The sequence below is a fragment of the Numida meleagris genome, chromosome 6 (genome assembly GCF_002078875.1).
Source record: "Numida meleagris isolate 19003 breed g44 Domestic line chromosome 6, NumMel1.0, whole genome shotgun sequence".
In the NCBI taxonomy this organism is placed as follows: domain Eukaryota; kingdom Metazoa; phylum Chordata; class Aves; order Galliformes; family Numididae; genus Numida; species Numida meleagris.
This window is the reverse complement of record NC_034414.1, coordinates 5,928,359-5,949,591: the sequence shown is the minus strand read 5'-3', so window position 1 is coordinate 5,949,591 and position 21,233 is coordinate 5,928,359. Positions and strand designations below refer to the sequence as shown.

The 21,233-nt window shown below is 40.8% G+C and overlaps 1 protein-coding gene across 22 annotated transcripts in view; it reads left to right on the top strand.

Annotated features, from left to right (window-relative positions):
• WT1 (Wilms tumor 1) overlaps positions 1 to 21,233 on the top strand; it is a 244,861-nt gene that overhangs the window by 209,982 nt on the left and 13,646 nt on the right. For 21 of the 22 annotated variants that reach the window (XR_002440296.1, XR_002440276.1, XR_002440279.1 and 18 more), the window contains 3 exons: positions 12,319 to 12,468; positions 16,510 to 16,621; positions 17,405 to 17,580. The gene's annotated coding sequence lies outside the window, so the exon portion shown is untranslated. Of the gene's footprint in view, positions 1 to 12,318; positions 12,469 to 16,509; positions 16,627 to 17,404; positions 17,581 to 21,233 lie in introns of all 22 variants that reach the window. The other variant, XR_002440283.1, reaches the window with a different exon arrangement.

Below are 21,233 nucleotides of genomic sequence, written 5' to 3'. Positions count from 1 at the left end.
TTGTTTGCAACCCACAGGGAAACCAGGGTGGGCCAGTGGGGGAAGAGCAAGGCACCCATGAGATTTTTGGGGTGCTTCGTTATTCGAGCAATGCACTACCCTGCTTTAGTGCTGGGAGGAAGGTTTTGTTAATAATAATCCAAAATCTGTGTGCTCGATTTCCTAACAAACTGCTGGGAGCCATCCTAGACAGGAGCTCACAGTCAGCGCTCAAAATGGAGGCATTGCTTTGTAGATATCACCTGGAAAGCACAGAACAGGAGGAAATGGTAAGGAAGGTGTGTGCACTGCAGTGCACTTGTGCAACCAGAAGCCAAAATTAGCAGGGGGACCATCTAATTGTATTTGTTCTGCTTACAAATAGATAAGCCCCCTGCTAATTTCAGCTTCTGCTTACAAAAGTGCTCTGCAGTATTCACATCCCCCTTTCCCCCCTGTTCTCTCTGTTTTTTTGTTCTTCTCTCTGATGTGATTTCTGTACATTTCCATCTCTATTTTCTCAGTCTTTTCATCAATATTTAATACATGAGTGGAACAGTGGGCAGTTACCTTCCTTTTCTTTTTCCCTTTTTTTCCCCTCTAAAAGTGCTGGTACTCAGCTCTGACTGCAGAAGTGCTCGGCTCCTGGGAGCACTTGCTCAGTTTGAGTACTGCCTGCATTAAGGAGCCAAAGCCTAACCTGAGGCTGCCGGAGGGGGTTTAAAAAAGGCAATAATGACTAATTGACCTCTTTAATGAGCTTAGGAGTTATAAAGTAGATAATTGCAGTGCATATGACATATTTTATCTAGGTTTTCAGAAAATCTCTGATAAGGATCTACATGACAGGCTGCTTCTGAAGATGAACCTAACAGGGGCTGAGAAGGACGTAGTATAGTAATACATGGGAGAAAATGAATTTTCTCTGCTGATGGATCTTTATTCCCCAAAAGGGAAGAGTTAAGAGTATTTAATACCTGAATTCGTAGTTTGATTTTAAATAAATTACCTAGCTAGAGGAACCCACTGTAAACTCGCTGTATTTGCTGATGATACTAAATTATGGTGCATACTGAGCACAAAATGAGTGGCAAGAAATATTCATCGTGCCTTAGATCAGCTCAATAATTGAGCTGACACATGGCAAATTAAATTTATTACTGGGAAATGTGAAATAAGGCACATTGTTCTCGATAACGAGACGACAAATGTAAAGTCACTCTGGAAGACTTGGACAAAGCAATCTTTACTATGTGGTAGCTATCCTAGAAAATGTGTGCAGGAAGGGAAATACTTTAAAAAGCTGAACACAGCACTGCCTTTGGCACTTGATTGTCTCCCTATTTGTTGCTTGTTTTTCCAGTTCGTAGCAGAGTTCTTACCTTGCTCAGATTTTCTGAAGTGCGTTATCCATACCTGGTGGCTTTATTAGGATGAAAGCAAAGAAGTGAGCTGGAAGTGAGGTGGAAAAGCAGGGAAAGTGAAATAACTGAACTTTTAAAAAATGCTGGAGTGGCTGACTTTAAAACGCTATCTTACTCTTATATTGGTGACATTAATGTAAAGAGGAATGAAAATAGCTGCTTTAGAGGAGACTGGACTGGAACTTAGATGGAATGGGTGATGTGGGGTTGGCCATCTATCTGTCTTTCAATAATGCAGACACTCTGTTTTGTTAAACAGCTTATGGCTAAGGTTTGAGGCATGCACCTGGATCCTGGGGTGATCTGGTGAATTCATTGCTTAATCCAGATGTAATAGCCCAGGGCAGTGTCTCTGTGATCCTTTTGTTCTTTCAGCATTAACACCAGCACTTCTCACTGTTGGGCATCTTTGAATTCATTGGATTAAGTAAGAATGAAGTCTGCTTTTCTATTTTTACTTCTCCGTTTCCAGTTTAATTTACCAGGTGGGATGGGCAGCTTTCTGCTAACAGTTGGTGATAGAAGCTGGTAATTGGGGGAATTTTGTTACAGGAGTGGTGATGTGAGGAAGAGCAGGGAGAAAGTGCTGCCAGGTACAAACAGCCATGGGAGAAAATAGGGACATTGGTAGGAAAGAAGGCTAACCAGACAATTGAGGATGCCAAGAGTAACAGAGTGGAAGCAGAAATATAAGGTATATCTGACTTTTTTTTACAGGAAGTGCTGTGTTGTAACATTTGGGCGGGAGATTATAGTACTTAAATGCATTACAGCAGAGGGAGAGACACAGTCAACCTAAATTGTCCTAATGACCACAGGGTACCGGTATATCTTTACTGACATCTTGATTATTGTCATAACACGCTTAACTGTGTGACTCCTTAAAATTAACATCTAATCAGAATTTGTCATCTTATTTTCTGTTGGTTGATGCGGCCTTAGTTCTATGGTGTATTCTCCTCCTCTTTTTTCAGTTATCGGGATGGTTTTAGTTTCAGCTTCCAGTGTTATGCCGATGACAGATCTATGTGATTTGTTTCTTAACTACTCAAAGCCATTTAATCTCTTTGAATTTACTTTGAATGTCAACATTTTGAAATGTCTCTATGAAAATCTGTCACTATTGTCTTAATTTTTTCCTGCATTTCTTTTATCATCTGAGCTCTGCTTTGTGAAGGCAAGGAATTGCTTCTTTTTCAGGATCAGATTACATCTTCTGTTTACAAAGCCATCGTTTTATGGCTTGGAAACATCTCGCAAATCAAATATATGCAGAAAGAGAAATGAAAGGCATACCTCTGTAGCACGTTTTCATTTCTCCTTGGTTTCAGACTGGTAGAATTCAGTTGCAAACTCAACAGCTTTTGAGTCAACTCTTAAAAAATACCTCGTTAATAATGGATTTCTGGTTCAATGGTGTAGGCCAGATGCTCTACTGTTCCTGCTCCTACAGTTGTCAGTGCAATTGGGCTTATAATTTCATTTTAAATTGGACTTCTCATGGACTTAGCAGAAAGTTTTAAAGTAAGAGCTTATGTTTTTGAGTATTTGGATGCTCTTGTTATCTCAATTTTTGAACAATCTCCTTGGGACTCTTGAATAATTTGGCTGCCAAAGTTTTAAGTCATGAAATTATAGATGTAAAATTTTAACTAGAGTTTGTCATTGAGCTGACGGAAATTGATAGCTTTTATTTGTGAAGAGGAAGAATCCTGTCTACTGTCCTGTCAAATTTCTTAAGATAAAGAATTTATTCTTTTTATCCTCTACCACTGTGGAAGATTGCTCTGTTTGACTAATTGTAAGTTATGGTATAGAAAGTGCCTTGTTACCTAGTTGTTGATCTCTGTTTTGAAAAAGAATATGTTCGTTATGTATAGCTCTATGCTTCTTCATATCGTTTGATACTATTGATCACAGAGGCTTCTTTCTTGCCTTCAGAAAGCTTGAGGGGTAAACAGAAAAACCCTTAAATGACTTAGATCCTTCATCTCAGATTAAAAACAAAAGTTTGATTGGGGAAAATAGTTTTCCATGTCAGCAACCATCCCTTGAGAGCATCTGCAAGGATTATTCCTCTTATCCTGAATAAAACATCTATATGGTTCCACTGAATGTCAATATATATGTCCCGATGATTTCCAACTTTATGACAGCCAACTTTTTTTCGATGCTGAAGAATTTAAAATCTTGTCCTTTCTGTTGTTATCCATTGTTTTGGTTAATGAGAAAGTAAGTTTCCAGCACACATTACTGCTGTCTTCATATGAAAAAAATTCTTCAGTCAAAACCATCTTAAAGGCCCACCTCTGCAATTACCTCTCCTCCTTCACTATATCCCTCTACCGAATCTCTTTCATGCTACACCAAGTTCTTTCCTTTTCTTCAGGCTGTCTCCCCTTTCCTTCTTGTCACGTTACTATGTAGGTCCATCCATCTGTGGCTTGACTGCTCTTTCCATATCTGTTTTTTCACTCTCATAGTGCCAGGCCCCATACCAGTTTGAAGACTGTAGAGCACATTGCCAATCTTGGCTGCATTGTACTAACACACCCACCGTATAGTCTGGATTTGGCACCTTTTGATTTCCATCTGTTTAGGTAGATGAAAGATGGGCTGCATGGGCAACATCTTCCTAGCAACGACCATCTACCATAATAGCATCTGTGAAACAGTGGGTCGCCTCCACTGGTGCAGATTTTTACAACCGTGGCATCCAGTCTCTTGCTCTTCGCTGATGAGAATGCATAGCTAATGGTGGTGACTGTGTTGAAGAATAGTGTTTTGTAGCTGAGAATTTGCTCTATCAAACAGTGTTATTTTCACCTTTGTATCTGTTGTAGTTTCTGTTGTAGTTGATGCTACCTATGTATAAACTGCAATGCCTACAGAAAATCTTAAGTACTAGATCTATCTTTCATAAAGTGAACTCTACTGTTAAATTCAATGCAGGTTGTTGGACTGGACTGTAAAGTTGCTTACTTGTTATGTGCATGAATTTCAAAAATGTCTAATTGCTTAAAAATCAATGGAACTTAGTTTTCTAGGTCACCCCAGGGCTTTTGAAAATCCTACTCCATGTCTTGTCAATGAAATTAGAAGTCAAATCTGCCTTCACCAAGTAATCTCTTACTACTTCTCCCCTTATGTCCTCCCTAATTACTTATTTGCTTCCTCTTGTGTCACGTCTTACCTTAATTTCTAAGGCCTTTTGAACTGAAAAATACCTTTTAGGTAGTGAATATTTGGTGGCAAATTTAAGGTAAAATAGTAGTAAATATGTCTATTTCAACAGGAAAGTCTTTATATTTTCTTGTTAAAGATGGTATTGTTGGCATACTTAATAACTTTGCCAAGTAGTTCTGATATACTGCCTTAACCTTTCCTTCTTTAATGTGTGCATGTAACATTACGACAAAAGGAGAGGTAGGATCATTCAGGACCATACCATGATCTTAATTTCATGAGCAAAATTGCGATTAAGAGATGCCTGTTTGCAGAGGGATTGTGCGAAGCAATGTCTGTCTTCGTTCCGTACAGTGACAGGAAGAGTGGTAGTAGTTCTTTGAAGTAAATTCCTAGAAAACACCAACTGCTGTTGATACTGAAAGGCTTGGTACTGAAAGTTTGTTAATATGAAAACTTCTGAAGACGTAGAAATGCCACCAAGTCACAGAGTAGTCTACATCCTTTAATCTACTGACAATTGTAAATACAGGTCTGGAAATGGCAAAGGAAACTGAGAGGTGGTCTGTGTGGAGATACTCAAATTCATCACTGGAGCTGGGGAGTCAGTGCCTCTCCATGATGCCTTCACACGAATGAAGCAGATTCAAATCACTAGATCTTATTGTTCCTTTGAGGTTATTTGATTTCTGACTTATCAGGTGTTCAGTGTATTTCATCTGACGGGGGTTGATATACTCTAAATAAGAAACCTCATAAAAGTAAACATAATGATGTGGATATGGAGTTCGAAAACCACTAATTTCATAGGTGTAGGATGATATTTACAGTCAATTGCTAGCGGATCATCATTAACTGTTCTGCTGGCTGAATTTGCTTAAGATCAGATAGGTGATAAATTAGCCTAGCTACTTGGGAATTATAGCGCTTCCATGACGGCACTGCTAAGAAACATTATTCTGTTATTTGCACGTGTGGATCAGCTGGAGGAATTAAAGTATGCTATGCAATAAGAGGCAGGGGAAGGAATGAAAAGTTAAGTCAAGCCCTGAGCACGGGAAATTGGGCCCGTAAGTCTGTATTCGAAAATATAAATAAGATATGATCTGAGGCCAGAGGTGCTGAGCTCTGCAACTGCCAGCCCTCATGAAAGCTGGTCCCCTCATTTGTCAGCGAAGGTTTGTTCCTGGCAAATCACCTCTACATCAGGACAGGCCTGTAAAGTGTGGTGAGCATGAATTTGCCTCCTAAGTGGAGCAAAATTCGTGCAGTCTGCCATGAGAAAAAAGAGGCAGGACCCAGTCTTTCTTAATTCTTTATTATAACAGCTTCCATGTCACCACCACGATGTTCCAGCACACGGGTAACTCCTATACGTTTACCAGGCCCATGAGCCCACACCTGTGCTGCAACCTGTTGTGATGAAATGAAAAACGAATCACTTGTGCATTTGGCAAAAAGTTGGATGAGTCTGGAAGGAATCACCGCAATCTCCCTAAAATCCCTGTTAGATGTTTTGGTCTTCCTTCTCTTCCTCCTTGCTCCCCCACCCTAAGCAAGGGCAAAAATCAGCCACCATACCGTCCTGCAAATATTGTTTCCAGAGATTTTGTCTCTGTGATGTAAAAACAAACCCTATCCCTGTGCTCTTGCCAACTGCTTGTTTGCAAGCATCAAGGTAAACATTTAAATGTCACTTAAACATAGAAATAGGTAGGAGGCACATTAAGGAAACTTCATCTCCACTTCACGTCAACACCACTAAATGTATTGTTACAACAGTGACTAAAAATGTCTCATAATATCATCAGTGGCAACTGGTCAGTTAAAATGTTTTTTAATTGTGACTTGAATGTGTTTATCAACCTCTTTTTGTGACATTAAAAAGACAGCAAGAGAAACACATGGAGACATTGTCCTCGAGGGAAAGGATTAATCATCAGTGAGTGAGCAGGCCTAAGCAGATGGTCAGCTAAGCTTTCCTGAAGTCATTTCTTCTATCCACCATTCAGTGTCACTGCCAGAAATGAGAAGAAGTGTTATCTTGACATTGAACATCTTTATAATAAAATCACTAATTGGCATCTAATACCAAAGGCTTTATAGCTGTAAAATTGCAGCAGAGGTAGCTAAGTGGTTGACTGGGTTTCATGTTAATAAATGCTATCTGAAAAATCCTTCCTTAGCATAGTGAACGTATTATTGTCACTGTGATCCCTCTCAGTAAATGACGGCGTGTCCTCGCTAGCTCCATTCCAACCATAACAGTTGGGAGGTTTTTACCAGCAAAGCAGACAAACGTGTTGCTGCTGTTGTGCTGCTTTATTTTGTGTGTATGCAGTGCTAGTATCTTACAGGAGATGTTCCTTAGGATTTAGGTCTCAGATTTTTCTTGGGCTTTTTTGGCAACTGGAGAAGTCTGTCATGATAAATTATCGCTTTTAGTGGTAGAAATATATTTTTTATGAAAGCTGAAAATGTGTCAGCATTGGACATCCATGGAATTCTCATGGTTTATTAAGGATTTATTTTTCTTTGATCCTTCTCCTTTTAGCCAGCAGCACTTAGATAAAACATTTTTTTCTGCACTATCGACTTTTTTAAAAGCTACAATCAAATCTAGTCTGGAAGAAGTCACTAATTTTAGCAGTTTGGTGAACGCAGCTATTGCTTCTGTTTTAATTTGAATGTGTGGGTTTTGTTTCCGCCACCTGCATTCTCATGTAGCAAATCTTTTCATGTAGTGGATGGTGAGAGCCAGACCCTGTCTTTCCCACACCAAAGTCACTCCAGAGTGGTCCAGACACTGCATTACCCAACAGCCCATTGCCTGAGAGCACCTCACAGCATCAGTGGTGCCTGACTGCCAGGCACCTGGTATGACACTGCGGTGCCGGTTGATGGGCCCGATCCGACGATCATTTGAAGCAACGGGGAGGATCCTGTGGACAGTACTAGTTTTCAGACAGGGCTTTTGGTGCTTTCACAGTGAAATTTGAAATTTGCAGAGGGGGTTAATGCCTGGAAAATTATATAAATATGTTATGTCATAATATTATATGTCCCAAAATATTGGTAAGGGGTGTTTTTCCCAGAGATTAGAGCATTAGTGAAAAAATAATGATTAACCTTTAAAATCAGATTGGCATTTCTTTTTTCTCCAAATGTGGAATTAATACGCATTTTTTAATCATTAGTGTAATTTTCAGGATGATACTTTTGTTCTTTTGGCTGTTGAACTGTTACGGCTGCTAGTAACCCTTCAAATTGTTTGCTTCATTCAAGCATTCTTTTTTGAATAATTCATTAGGCATTATTATCCAAGCGTGGAACACCTCATTTAGCACTGGTGATCTTTTCCTTATGTGTAGCTGACAGGCAATCAAAGTTTTTATCAGTGCAGAAAATTTGCAATTCAGAAATGTAGTTGCAGCAATTAGTAGCTATCAGGTAGCATAGGAAGGACAGCTCCATAAAAAGAGGGAGTTGAATGAGCTCAACTGATGTTAGCACAAAAGTAATGGATAAAACTAACCAGCTGTTTCTAAATTTACCAAATGGAACATTCCTTTTTCTCAGAGAAGAAGCTTTAATTAACTTTGTGTTATGTGTGGCTTCACAAAAGGAGAAGTGACTAGGTGACAGAATATCCCTCTTTCACTGCCCTCCACTTAATTTTGTAACTGTATTAAGATTCCCTGTCAATATAGAGCTCGCTCACTGTTTGACTGCAGGATGAACTTCCAACCTTTCTTTTTGCTCTCCTTAGCCCACAGCAAAGCAGTACGTTTTCTAAAATGCGTAGCAGATTCATTTGCTCTCTCTCATCGATGGAGCAGATTCTGAGGTTTTTATGCTGCTGTAGAAGGCGTGCTGAAGCTTGGGCTGGTGAGGTGTTGCAGTGAGCGCTTTGGGTGAACTCCCAGCGTGGCTGGCTGCAGTCATTCTCTGCCTGAGAGCCCAAAGAAATACTTCTAGGAAACCAGGTAGGAGAAGAGGCTACAGAAGCAGGAGGAAGGAGTTAACTTTTAATTAGCAAACATTCCAGCTCATTCCCAGATTGCAGATCAGGTGGTGTTTATGATAGCTTTCATCTCTCCGCTTTCCGGAACATGACTCAGATCTTACTGGGCCAAAGGGAAGAAGAAAGCGTTAGTGAGGCTTACCACCCAGAGAGCTCACTGGAGGCATCAGGAGACTTGAGCACTGGTCTCTCTCCTGGAATGATTTATCAGTTTGCTTTCAGGATTTAGCTTCAAATGCACAACTGTCCTTGGACTGCTAACGGGACCTCACGTTGCCACATTCCATTGAGTGCTCTGAAGGGTTTGTGACTGAATAAACGTTACAGCTCCATCACCTCCTCTTATTGTGTTTTCGAGTGAGTGCTCCCTGCTCTCTTCCTGGAAGAGCAGCCTGAGGACCCTAACTGAAGAAACAGTGCCCCACACAGGGCAGCTGGCTGATGGGATACTGAGCGGACAGGTCTATACTTGAGTCCTTCACTCTCATTGACTACTGAGGATGTAGGCTAGAGTGGACCATGAGCATTCCCTGGGGCCAGGGCAAGGCTTGTGGCTCCAGGGCTTCTACGCTCTCTTGCTTTGGGAAGTTTCAGCAAAGCTCTTTGCCTTTCAGTGTGAGACCTTCAATGTTCAAGTGAAATGAGAACATTCAGAGTGCAGAACAGCCAAATTGTTTCGAGAACAAGGTCGTTGGAGCAGGGCACTGCATCATTTATTTAGGTATCACAATGATGGATACTGTGAAAACTGGGATTAAATGATGGGAAATTGTTGTAGTGCAATTTGGAAGCATTCAAAAACTCCTGTGCACTTATTGCTAGTCTCTGTATTCAAAGAATGTTCATAGACACCAGTATTTGTCTATGTATTGGGATTATGAACGTTGTTTTATCCATTGTGTTATCCACTTCCTTTCAATGAAATGAAACGATGCCATGTTTCACTTGCTATTCCTTTCCCTGACAGCAGCCACAGGGCTCAGGGAGCTGCTCAGAGCAGCATGGGCCGTCTCCAGCAAACATTCCCATCTGGGGAGGCACTCGGAAAGCTGCAGAGGGAGGCAGGTGTGCAGCTGCCAACCCCTAGTCCCCGAGGGGAGAACTCTGCGTTCCCAGCAAAAGGAACCTCCTGGCATGCGCTCCCGTCTCAGGGGTCTGCCTGGCCTTTTGCTGACAGCATAATTTTCTAAGGAGTCTCAGAGTCTGACATCTCTGTTTGTGACCCTTTTTTCCTAAGCAACATTAATAACTGCTGCAAGTCTGCAGGTACAATGTCCGCTAATTGTGTCTGCATCACCAGCTCTTACCCTAACGCCCCACTGACATCTGGATTTCTACATGGGCAGTGAAGAAACCTCCATTTATCTTGGAAAGAGTGCTCTGTTCACTCGTGAGCTCTTGGCCAACAACTCCCCATCAAGAAGAAACATATAGTTAGGAAATTTGCTTAAGCCATCACAGACCTGTAAAAACGTATTGATGTGTCTGATGAAAGTAAATGAACCAGTGTGAACCATGGCTCGTGTCACCAACACACCTGAAGCACTCTTGTGCGATGAACGAAGAGACTTCTTCCCTGAAAAGCTAGAGATGGTTGCTATCCATGGGACTGACGTGGCCGTCCATTACTGAAGTGGTGGAAGCCAGCACAGTGGGAATTTGCAGTGACCAGACGCTGAGCCAAGCAGAGAGCGAGTGTGAGCTGATGAGCTGCTCTGGGTGGGCATCCCCATCTCTTGCAAGCCAGTGAAGCATGCCTGAGGTGGCACTGCTTACTCATCCCTGGTGCTGTTACTTAGCCCCATTCATTTAGCAGAATTAAATGAGATTTTTGGGAACATGCTTTCTTTGTGGAAAAACAAAAAAAAACCAAACAAAAATCAAGAAACAAAAACCAAAGCATACACAGTGCCCTGTGATCTCTCGCCATCTAATTAATAGCCTTTTGAAATATAAGTAGTGTATTAAATAACAATGAATCAGCACTAGATTAGCCTCTCTACTTGTTCTCTCTACCAGTAAATTCTGAAAAGCTTCTGACGTTGCATATTCTTGATGTCACAAACGTTCAGGTTGGATCTTAGGAAAAATTTCTTCTTAGAGAGGTGAGGTATGGGCACAGGCTGCTCAGGGAGGTGGTGGAGTCGCCATCCCTGGAGGCATTCAAGAACCATGGAGATGTGGCACTGAGTGACGTGGTTAGTGAGCATGGTGGGGAAGATTTGATGGCTGGACTAGGTGATAGTGGCCTTTTCCAACCTTAATGAGTGTATGATTCTATGAAGTATAGATGTATGGATTTTAATGTTAGAAGAAACTACAGAATCTTTTGGAAGGCGGACAGAGAAAACTCAGACTTGACAATCTTGATTTTTTTTCCCCCAGGACTTAAAATTCGCATCGCTTTTTTTTTAAATGAGTTAGTATAGATCATTTGAACTGTGGACTAACATGTGCTTGTAAGACTGAAAGCCATCAACCTCCTGCACACCTTATTTTTGCTTGAGAACAAAATTCGACCCAAAGTATAGCTGCTAGTTCTTCTTTTTTGTTTGCTTTACTGAGGTTGGTTTGTTTGTTCGTTTGTTTGATGAAACCAATATGATGTTGTAACAAAATTAAGATTTGATAGTGAAACACAAGAATGAAGGAGGACATCTATATGTATAACCATAATATACCGTAACAATTGGGTCTTCTAATCCTGTTTCTGTTGCTACACAAATTCCCAGGTTAGAGACATATGGTACGTCAGAACTCAGACTGACATTTTTTTTAGAGCTGCAAAGAACAGGTTCCAGCTCTAAAATATCTCCAGCTGAAAGCCTAAGATCTGAGGCTCCAGGCACTTTAGCTGGAGGAAATTCCCTGTACTGCACCCTATCCTGGTCACTGGATTCTGAGGCCAAAGAGAATGTAAAGCTGTGCTCTAGAAAAGCCAGGGTTTTTTGACTAGAGATGAGTAATCCTGAGATGGGAAAGTGGATAGACCTGTTTTGAAGCTGACTTTTTAGAGGGTTTCTATCGAAAAGTTACGTGGAAATAACTGACTTCTTAGTGTGAAACAGTTGTATCCATGTGGGAGCATGGTCTGTAATTCTTGTCACATGTGACAAATTGCTCAGTGCTACATAAACCAATGCAATGATGTTCCCTGTCATGCTAATAGGTACTACCTCAATCAAGCTCTAAGCCTTGGATCTTGAAAATCAGTGGGGAAATTGCAGGAACATGTTCCTTTCTGAGATCTCTAGTAATCTTAGACATTTACTGGAAATATTTCTAGGAGGAAAACTTTCCAAGCAAATAAAAGTAGAACTCTGTGGTGTGAATCTTATTTCAGATTCACATAATACACTGAGTCAAGTAATCCCTTATGGTTAAGCTCAGGACCCAGTCCATCTCTTTGGACAGTGGGAGTTGCACGGCCTCACTGCCCCACACTACTACTGTTCCAAATCCATAGGATATGGAAAAGGCCAAAATGACTTTGAAGTCTGACCCAAGTTATATAGTCTTAAATCTCTGCTACTAAGGTCGAAAGCCCTGCAGAAAGGTGGCAGTTGTAAGTGCCAGTAGGTTTCATTGTGTTGCTTTTGTTTTCTGAAACCCTCCCCTTCGTTTCCTCTTTCTCTGGAGGAGGAAGTGGCTGTGCGCAAGGACTAGTTAACATATCTCTGTTTATTATTGTTATTATTTTGGCAGAGGTTGGTCCTTATTTCACTCCCACCTGGGTGTGGAGATGCCAGACTGATGATTTGTCCACTGAAACTGAACCAAACCCTCTGACAAATGCAAAAGCTATGGGGAAGGAGTTCCCTGTCTGGTCAAAAGTTTTGGAGAAGTTTAACTCAGGTGAGTCTACTGGCAAAGAAGCGCAATGTTCCCTAATGAATTAATTTCTGTTTTTTTTTTTCCTGATAATTTAGAAGAGATCTTGTTCACGGAGGTCCTTGTTGAACAAGTAGAGGAGAAGAACAAAATCACCACGTTTGTTTCCCCCAAGCTATTCTATTGTGCAATGTTCCCACGCCCAAAGTGTACTTTTCCAGCTAGTCTCACGTTTTTTTCTAAGGGCGGTTTCTTTCTTCTCTAATTATTTTTTCGCGAATCAAGTGAAGCCTTCACACAGTCAGAGAGCATTAATCACCTTATATAACTTCACAGAAGCGAAAAGTAAAGAAAACACACACACAAAAATATTGTAAGTAATAAAACAAGTAAGGTATGATGAGCTGTGTGTGAAAATAACTGCAAGGTGGAGAAATTGCTCTGGATGTGTCACCACTTTCTCAGGTGTATCATGGAAGTATAGGTGGATCCATCCCACCTTGATGTTGTCCAAAGATGTAATCCATCTAAAAGCCAGTAGAATAAAAATGTATGTATCACTACGAATTTGTTCATTTGTAGGCATAGATTTAAGAGGTAACTGAAGTATGAAGGACTAGTAAAAAAAAACTAAAAAAATTGGACAGCTAAGCACATGTCTTGTCCCTACATGAAGCCAAAAAGACTGCTGTCTTCAGCAGTGGCCATACCACGTGCTCATGGTAGAGCAAGAGCAGGGTATGCATATACGATGTTTCCATGTGACATTGATTTCCTTCTGGAGACTGATTTTGATTCAAGTGGTCCCTGGAATCTAATGCAACTTGCCTAAGTGCTTTCAACAGATCTCTTTCAAGTTATTTTCCAGTCTCTCTTTAAATATTATTAAACTTGCAAAATCCCCAACGTCTGCTGGCAAGGAGATCTATAGAATAAGGAGCATGAGAATCTGCCTCTTGCTTTATTTGGGGGAAAAAAAAAAACACTTTTGGAGCTGTCCAGAGACTTTCCTTGAGAGCTTAGGCATGAAGAAAGGTTTCAGTAAAAAACCTAACTCTTCATGGCAATCAGTATTGCAAAAATCACATCATAGAGTTTCTATTCCTCATTTCATTTCAGCATTGACATATCGCCAAAAATACGTCTCTAGGTTTCACCCTCATCTTGAATGAGAAATGTCAATGGATTGCAGACATGTTACTAGCTCACTAAATGTTGGTGGCCTTATTATAAAACATCCAGCTTCTCTGCTGTTGTGCGTTTTAAATAAGGTCCGCTCCCTTTCCTGAAATCTTCTGTCACTTGAATACACAGATACAACGTTTTTGCATGTACACAAAAAAGATATCAGTTTGACTCTTTTAATTTCAATTTCTTTATTTCCAAGTGTAGCATACAAGGAGGGCTTGTGTTGTCTCTGTAGCGAGGGACCCATCACAAAATCTGTATATGGAGCAGAGCCTCAACCCATCTGTGGTTGTTGTGGTCCAGGTTCTTTATCTAGTTCCTTTCCCAAAAGTAGGGTTTCATCAGGCCACTCTAAGCACTGACAAGGATGCATAACTAAATAACCTAGTGACTCCCAACCTCTTTAAATCAATGAACCACTGGCAACCTTTGATATGTCTTGCCAACTGCCCATCCTCAGATAGTGCTTTAAACATGAGGAGAAATGGCAGAGACATGAGGAGTTTCTGTCAAGGGGCACGTTGTACAAAACTGAGAGATTCGTGTATATGTTGCTGTTTAGTGTTTTCCTAGGCCGCGTGAGGGCTGTTTATTGAGATTTCAAGTGGTCGGTCAATGACGGCATGGAAATTAGAGCAATTTGCAAAAGTTCAAATAGTTGTTATTGGAAATCAGCTTTACTTCTTCCCAGCACTGCTGAGTGCCTGGTCAGTTCTTCAACAGGCTATATACTGTAGGGAATCTGGTTTAGCAGAGGTTTGAACTAGATGGCCTCCAGAGGTCCCTTCCAATCCCTACAATTCTGTGATTCTGTAATATATGGCAATAGATCTTCGTCAGCAAGTGTGATGAAGTTAGTTCTGTTCAGCCAGAGACAGGAGCATGTGGCTCCTGAAACCCAATTATCTGAAAATATGCTTATTGCATTGCTAATAAGGGAGGGAAATAGTGCCACTAGGCGCTGGCTTCAGCTGCCTAGCTGGGAGTGCACTGGTAGATGCGGAGAAGCATGTTGGTGCCTCACAGTGATGAAAGAAAATAAGGTTATGGAGTTGGTGGTCTGTGAAAAAGGAATAGAATTAGATTTGGTCCAGAAGCTAAAACAATACATACATTAAACATTTTAGGTTCTGCTACAAAACATATCTAGCTTTGTATTTATTTATTTTTTATATGCAAAACAAACTGTAGATCTTTTGTATAGGAGTATGCATGCTGTCTTGCTTTCTATTCTAGGAGTTTTGCACAATGATTAAAAACAGATCATGGCTCTTACCAAGACAAGAGTAAGTGCCTCGTCAATTAGCAGTCTAATTATTGGCTTGAGATTGTGTAAGAATACTCCGGCACATTCCAATTAATACTGGCTTATACAACTTTCTGCTGTAGCTGTGTGTTTGTAACATCTGCTTCTGGAGTGCTCTCAGTAGCTTTTCCCTTGCTCTGTCACTTGGTGCTTGAGTTAGAGCTGAACAAATGTGCCAGTGAGTGCCAAGCTTTACTGTTGCTCTGCTCTTTTTTGGAGTTAAGTAGGTCCTAATGCTAAAGAGAGAACACGCTAAACCATGGGCATGCAAGAACAGCACAATGTGCTGTCAGCTATGGGAAAGACAGAAAGCCTATTTCCAAACCCTTGCAAATGGCTTAATGCTGTTGCTAGGAAAATATTTGCCCTTTTACAGATCTGAAGGGAGGTAATGCTGACAGTAAGGAGTACCGGCCTAGAAAGATTTTAAGTTTTTGTGTGACTTTTATTTCTGGAAAAAAAAAGGGCATTGGCAACAACAGCTGCCTGTAGTGCATCTTCCCCTCCTTTTTTTTTCACACTTGACTTCTAATATGGATTCCAGGCATGATTCAGCAAATGGGGAAGAAGATTTTTACAGACATAGACTGGCAGAGTATTAGATAAAAAGAGATGCAAAAAAAAGCAAAACCCTAGAATAACATAATGGGCTCTCTTTGTCTGATGCATATACAATATGGGTCTAAACAAACATGCATAAGCCTTAATTTAGAGAAGATTTGTTGCGTTCTTACAACTGCAGAGAGTCATTTGCTGGGAAGGCAGATTTGGTGTAATGAGGTTCGCTGCCCTCACTCCAAGGCTCCAAACTCACCTCTGGGCTCAACGTAGAAATTATAAAGCCACTAATGTGCATTATCTGGATATTTGTTCTTATTTGAGTGCATGACCAGGAGATAGAGAATGATTTTGTGATCTAGAAATGCCAGAAATGGCACTGACAGCTGCAGTACTTTTCAACTTCATCTGAAGTGCTCACTTTCTAAATCTGGGACATCATTTTTATACATGAGAAACAGATTTTTAAAGACAACACTAAATCCTGGGGAGAATTTCCAGCCTATCCTCGTGCTCCCCTAAAAGACAATTTTTTCTAAACGGTATGTATTGTGTATATACATGTATACACAAGCTATTCACTTCAGGTAGGCAACTATGAGGTCCTGCTGTGTACTAAGTTGAAAGCGCAGTGGGCAAACATGAGTGCAAGGACAGAAGAGAAAAGAACTTCAGATGGAGATAGAAACTTGATCAGTGTTGGAGAGAGAGAGATTTTATAGATGGTTCTGAGAGTTGGTGGTGATTGTATTTTAGCATACGATTAGGACAGCTTACATTTGGATATTGTTGAAATCTAATGGGCAGTGGATAATCTTCAGCAATTTAAGTGAGAATTAAAATGATGAATGTCTCCTTTTGTTGAAATGGTGGCACTGTGTTCCACGTTACTGGTAGAAATAATTTATACAGCTGATGAGAGCAATACTATATTGACAGCAACATTAGGAAGAAGCCCATAAATTATGGATGGCGGTACAGACCCTCGTAAAACAGCATTTTTCTTTTTACAGAATTAAAACTCCAGAATCTTGAGTCCATCGTTTCCATGCCTTCTCCTTCTCATCTGTAGTAACTGAAAATTTTCTTCTCTGCTTCAGAAATGAAGAAGATGAATTTTAAACGGTAAGGTCAGTCCAAGTATTTTTCAGCACAGTGCATATCCTCCAATGGCCTAGAAGATCCCAAATTTATTAATTTTGCTCTTTCTGGAACTCGCAAAGAATAGTAGAGGATGGACTTACTGGGTGGAGAGCGCTGGTGATGCGCACAAAGATGTGAACATAGCTCTCATTTCTACATCGAAGATTTAATAATGCTTTCACTTTCTCTTAAGATTATCAAAATTGGAGACTGATCCCTTGTGATCCCTGTGTTAATTGTGCTGTTTATGATAATAAATTTCTTGATTATTTTGGATGATTTGAGTTCTGAGACTTTTCTCATACATATGTGAGTGCTTCTGCATGTTTTAAGATACGAAAATTGCTCTGGTGTATTCCTGTTAAATTGCATGGTAATAACGATAACAATATCCCACATAAATTATGACTGTGGAGACTTACCTACTTGTCCTTGCCTCAGCTAATTATATTTCACCCCCATTCACTTTTTTCGTGCAGTCACTTCAAATGTGTAGTTTTTGGTTCTCTAACTCTGTAATAGCTATAGTACATTCCCTGGTAGAGTGGGTTACAGTTACAGGGGGAAGTCTTGCTGAACTAAATGTGAAAGACACGTTAGTCTCTTGACGTACAGTCCTCAAGTAATTCTGTAGTAAGCACTATATTTTAATGAATAAATGCTTTTAATGCATTGTTCAAATGCCTGAGACCTGGACAACTGGGGAAAATCTTAGTGCAGAGATAGTGCAGCACGGGTCAGATCTGTTACCTCCTTGTTTTTCAGGGCCAGGCCATGAGTGTAAGACTTGGAGTGAGGTCCATGCTCTCTAGACTGTGCATGGCGGGCGATGGTCTGCCCAGTAGGGGAAATCCTCAAACATGCCTTTCCTCTCTGGAGGTCCTGACATTACCCAGCTGGAACCACAGAGGCAGAGCCATCCAGATCTACACTTTTAACAGGTATCAGCTTATTGTGCTTTATGTTGAAGAACCTTGATATGAAATGCCTACTAGGAAGCGACAGACATGAATTCATAGAATTGTAGAATCATTGAGATTGGAAGAACAACTAAGATCATCTTGTCCAACCGTCAGCCCATCCCCGCTGTGGCCACTGAACCATGTTCCTTGCCACATCTCCAATTTCTTGAACACCTCCAGGGACAGTGACTCCCCCACCTCCTTGTGCAGTCTGTTCCATAGCATTACCAAATTCAAACCGTTACTCAGTGCAAAGCACCCTGCTCATTACCCCAGGATGGCCACCAAACAGAGGGACTACCCAAACATTGGCCAGACTTTCAGCTGTTCTATCCATTTTTAAAAGCAATTTGCCCTTGGAAAGAACATTCTTCTAGAGCACATTTGGCTCCCTCCCGGTTTTGTTTTGGGTGGGTGGATGTGTTCCAAGGGCAGCCTCACTTGGCAGAGCTCGTTGGGGTGGGCAGGTCTGGCTGCACGTCTTCCAAAGTCCCAGAGAAGCTGAGGCTGCGCTGTGCCCATCCCCTTGCCTTCTGGTTTGTGCTGTCCCAGAGGAGCAGTGCTGTTATTTGGAGACCTCTTTATTCAAAAACTATTTTTGGATGAGGTTTTTTAACACACTAATACCAGTGCTTCTGAAGTTACAAGCAAGCTGTTAGCACAATAGGAAATAGAAGTACTTTCACTGTGAAGACCTCAGTTAACCACTTAGACTTCTGCCATTTCCATTTTTCCCTTTCTGAAGCATTTATAGCTCTCTGTTATACCCCATTTTATCTTGCAAAAATAACAGTAAAAAATTAAAATTCCACAATGGGAGGAGGATGTTTTTGTCAAAACACTTGTCAGCTGCACAAACGATGAGGTATTACAGTCAGATTTAAAACCTTAATTTCTGAAAATTTTACCAGTTTTCCTGGCGACATTGTTACTGTATTAACCTTTCTATTCTCTCTCTGGCTTCTTCTACTGTCAGATATTATCAGAGTCGCTAAGCATCTCACGCATAAAATCAATAGCAAAAGTAAAATCTCTACAGGGGTTCACGGTCTCTGGCAGTGCTCCCTTTCCACTGGTAAAATTTTTGCTTGAGTCAGGGCTTTTTGTTTGATTTGAAGAGTGGTGAGAGAAGATGCTAGAGAATAAATGCCATGTTTGAATTGTGTGGGCTGCGTCCATGACAAAAAGGCTCCTTTGAAATCCTGGCAGCTGCGCTGGGGGCTCCCCTGGTGAGGTGGCCCCATGTCCCCACCCATACCCACTGCCTGAGTTGGGGATGAGGACATGCTGCACATGGCCCCAGGAGTGTTTGATTCCAGCGGAATTGGGCACTTTTCTTTGTTTCTAAACCCCTCTCATCTGTCTGCTGAAGTACTTCATATCTTCATTTGCCTCCTCCACACCTCTGCCATGTTTCTCCCCTTGGGAGTCTTTTTCAGGATAAATAGTTGCTTCTTGGTTTCTTCTCATGGGGAAGCTCTTCCATGCTTCGGATCATTTTCATCTCTCTTGTCTAAAACCTATCACCATCCCCTTTTTTACATGGAGAGTGCAATGAATTGACACAGATACAGATGCGCCAAGGGTTTAGAAATGGGATAATGATGTTTTCTGTTTCTCATATCATTTTTTCATTTTTCAGTGCACTGATGAGCCCTGCCTTAATAATCTTGACAATGACATTGTAGAGGTTTTTTTTTTTTTTTCTTTTGTATTGTCATTTACATTGCATTTTAGAAAGGAAGTATTATAGATTTTAGAAAGAAAGTATTATAGTAACTTGTGAAGCATAAAAGCAGGTGCTGCATCTTTCAGTTTCACAATTTAACCCAAATGGCCTTCTGTGTCATTAGCTTCATGCAGGCCTGCTGAAAAGAACTATAAACTACAATCTAGGCTAGTTTTCTTCCGCATTAAATTTCCTGTGGTAACATATGTGCTTGTTGTGTAGCTGAGGCTGATCCAAAGCACGCAGCATTGTGCTGGGTAGGGTTGTGCCTGCAGTTACCCACCATGTTGCACTCAGAGGAGCTGACGGCTCCCAGTGACCAGCCCTAATTTTGGATGGCCCACATTTTGGGGAAACTAAGAGGGAACTGAGTTTTCAGGCATTTCAGACTCTCCACCCCTGGAAAAAAAAATGCTAGAATTGGCTGTGTCAACTTAGAGCAGCCTCATGGCTGCGCTTGGTTATAGTGGGGCCAGTGTCCCCCTGGCTAGGGCAGCAGCTACTGGTATTTGCTCTTCTATTGCTAGTACACTAACATGGAGTATGTGTTTTTCGTCTGGATCAAAAAACCTGAGACATCAGTTTGTGCTGCTTGATTGGCAGGTTTTGCTTTTGCAATACATGCAGTAATAGCGGGAGAATATTTCTGTGGTTCCTCAGGATGCTTTGCAAGCATTCACCTCTGATTGATTTTCTTGCTTCCCCACTAACTTGCACAAGAAAAGCATAGCCTGTACCAATGCTACACGGTTTGAACATGAGATCATGTGCAATAGCAACGTTTATTTGCCCTTATTTTGTTGAAACGATGTAAAAAGACAATGTTTAATATCTGAAATGGGCCATCTGTTCTCATACAAACTGCATAATAGAATGCACAACTATTTCAATTAATATCGTAAACTACCTTTAAGCACTAGGCATGATTTTGTGTGTATTTTTGACTGCAGAAGATGTAAGCATCCTCTGCTCTAATTATTCTTGATTCTACCTCCTCATATTTCCATTTAAAGAAAAGGAATGACAACTTGTCTCACTGGGAGCAAAGTTTGCTCATAGATGGATCACAAATAATTAGACAAAATGGTACTACAAACTCCAGCAGACAGGATATCTCCATTACAGAGAGTTATGCTGTCATTCCTTTGACCATCCTCCCATCAATCCATCCATCAACAAATTAAAGTTGGCTAAAGAGCCACTTATCGTGAGTGCTTTTTACCCCAATCGCTGTCAATCTGGGTAAATAAATATTTTCCCTAGGCAGAGTTTACATATTTAACCATGTTTTAAGAGACAGTCTCCTTGCTACTGTTATATCCAGCAAACTGCGCACGCTTCTGCTGTGTTTCCTGATTCACGTGCACGTTACACCTTCGTTAAATGAACCCTGCCTCCACTTGGCTTGTTTTTAAAGGTGGGATGTGGCAATCTGAAAAAGTCTAGAAATTGATTTTATTCTCTTAGATTGGAATGGTGTTCCGTGCAAGATTCACAACAGTAATGGATCAAATGTGTGAAGGAAATCAAAAAGCAGAGCTTTCTCAGCAAGCCTGCTTTGAGGAATATGGCCATGCTACTGCATCTGACTTTCATAATTTAAACCATGATACCATAAATGACTCTAGGGCTTCATGATGAACATAAACAATATGAGCAGCATTACATTTGCAACCTAATAAATATGTATGTGCCAGTGAATACACTGTTAAAGATATTACTTTCTCCCTATTATTTATTTTTCATTTAATTGATACATAGAGTAGTTCACACTCTGCCTGCTGCCTATCAGACACAGGCAAAGAAACAGCGGTCTTAGTTATTAGCATTAATGTATGCCTAGTGCTTTTCAAAAGGCACTCATATACACACATGCGCATAGAAGGGGTGAAATTCCCCACCT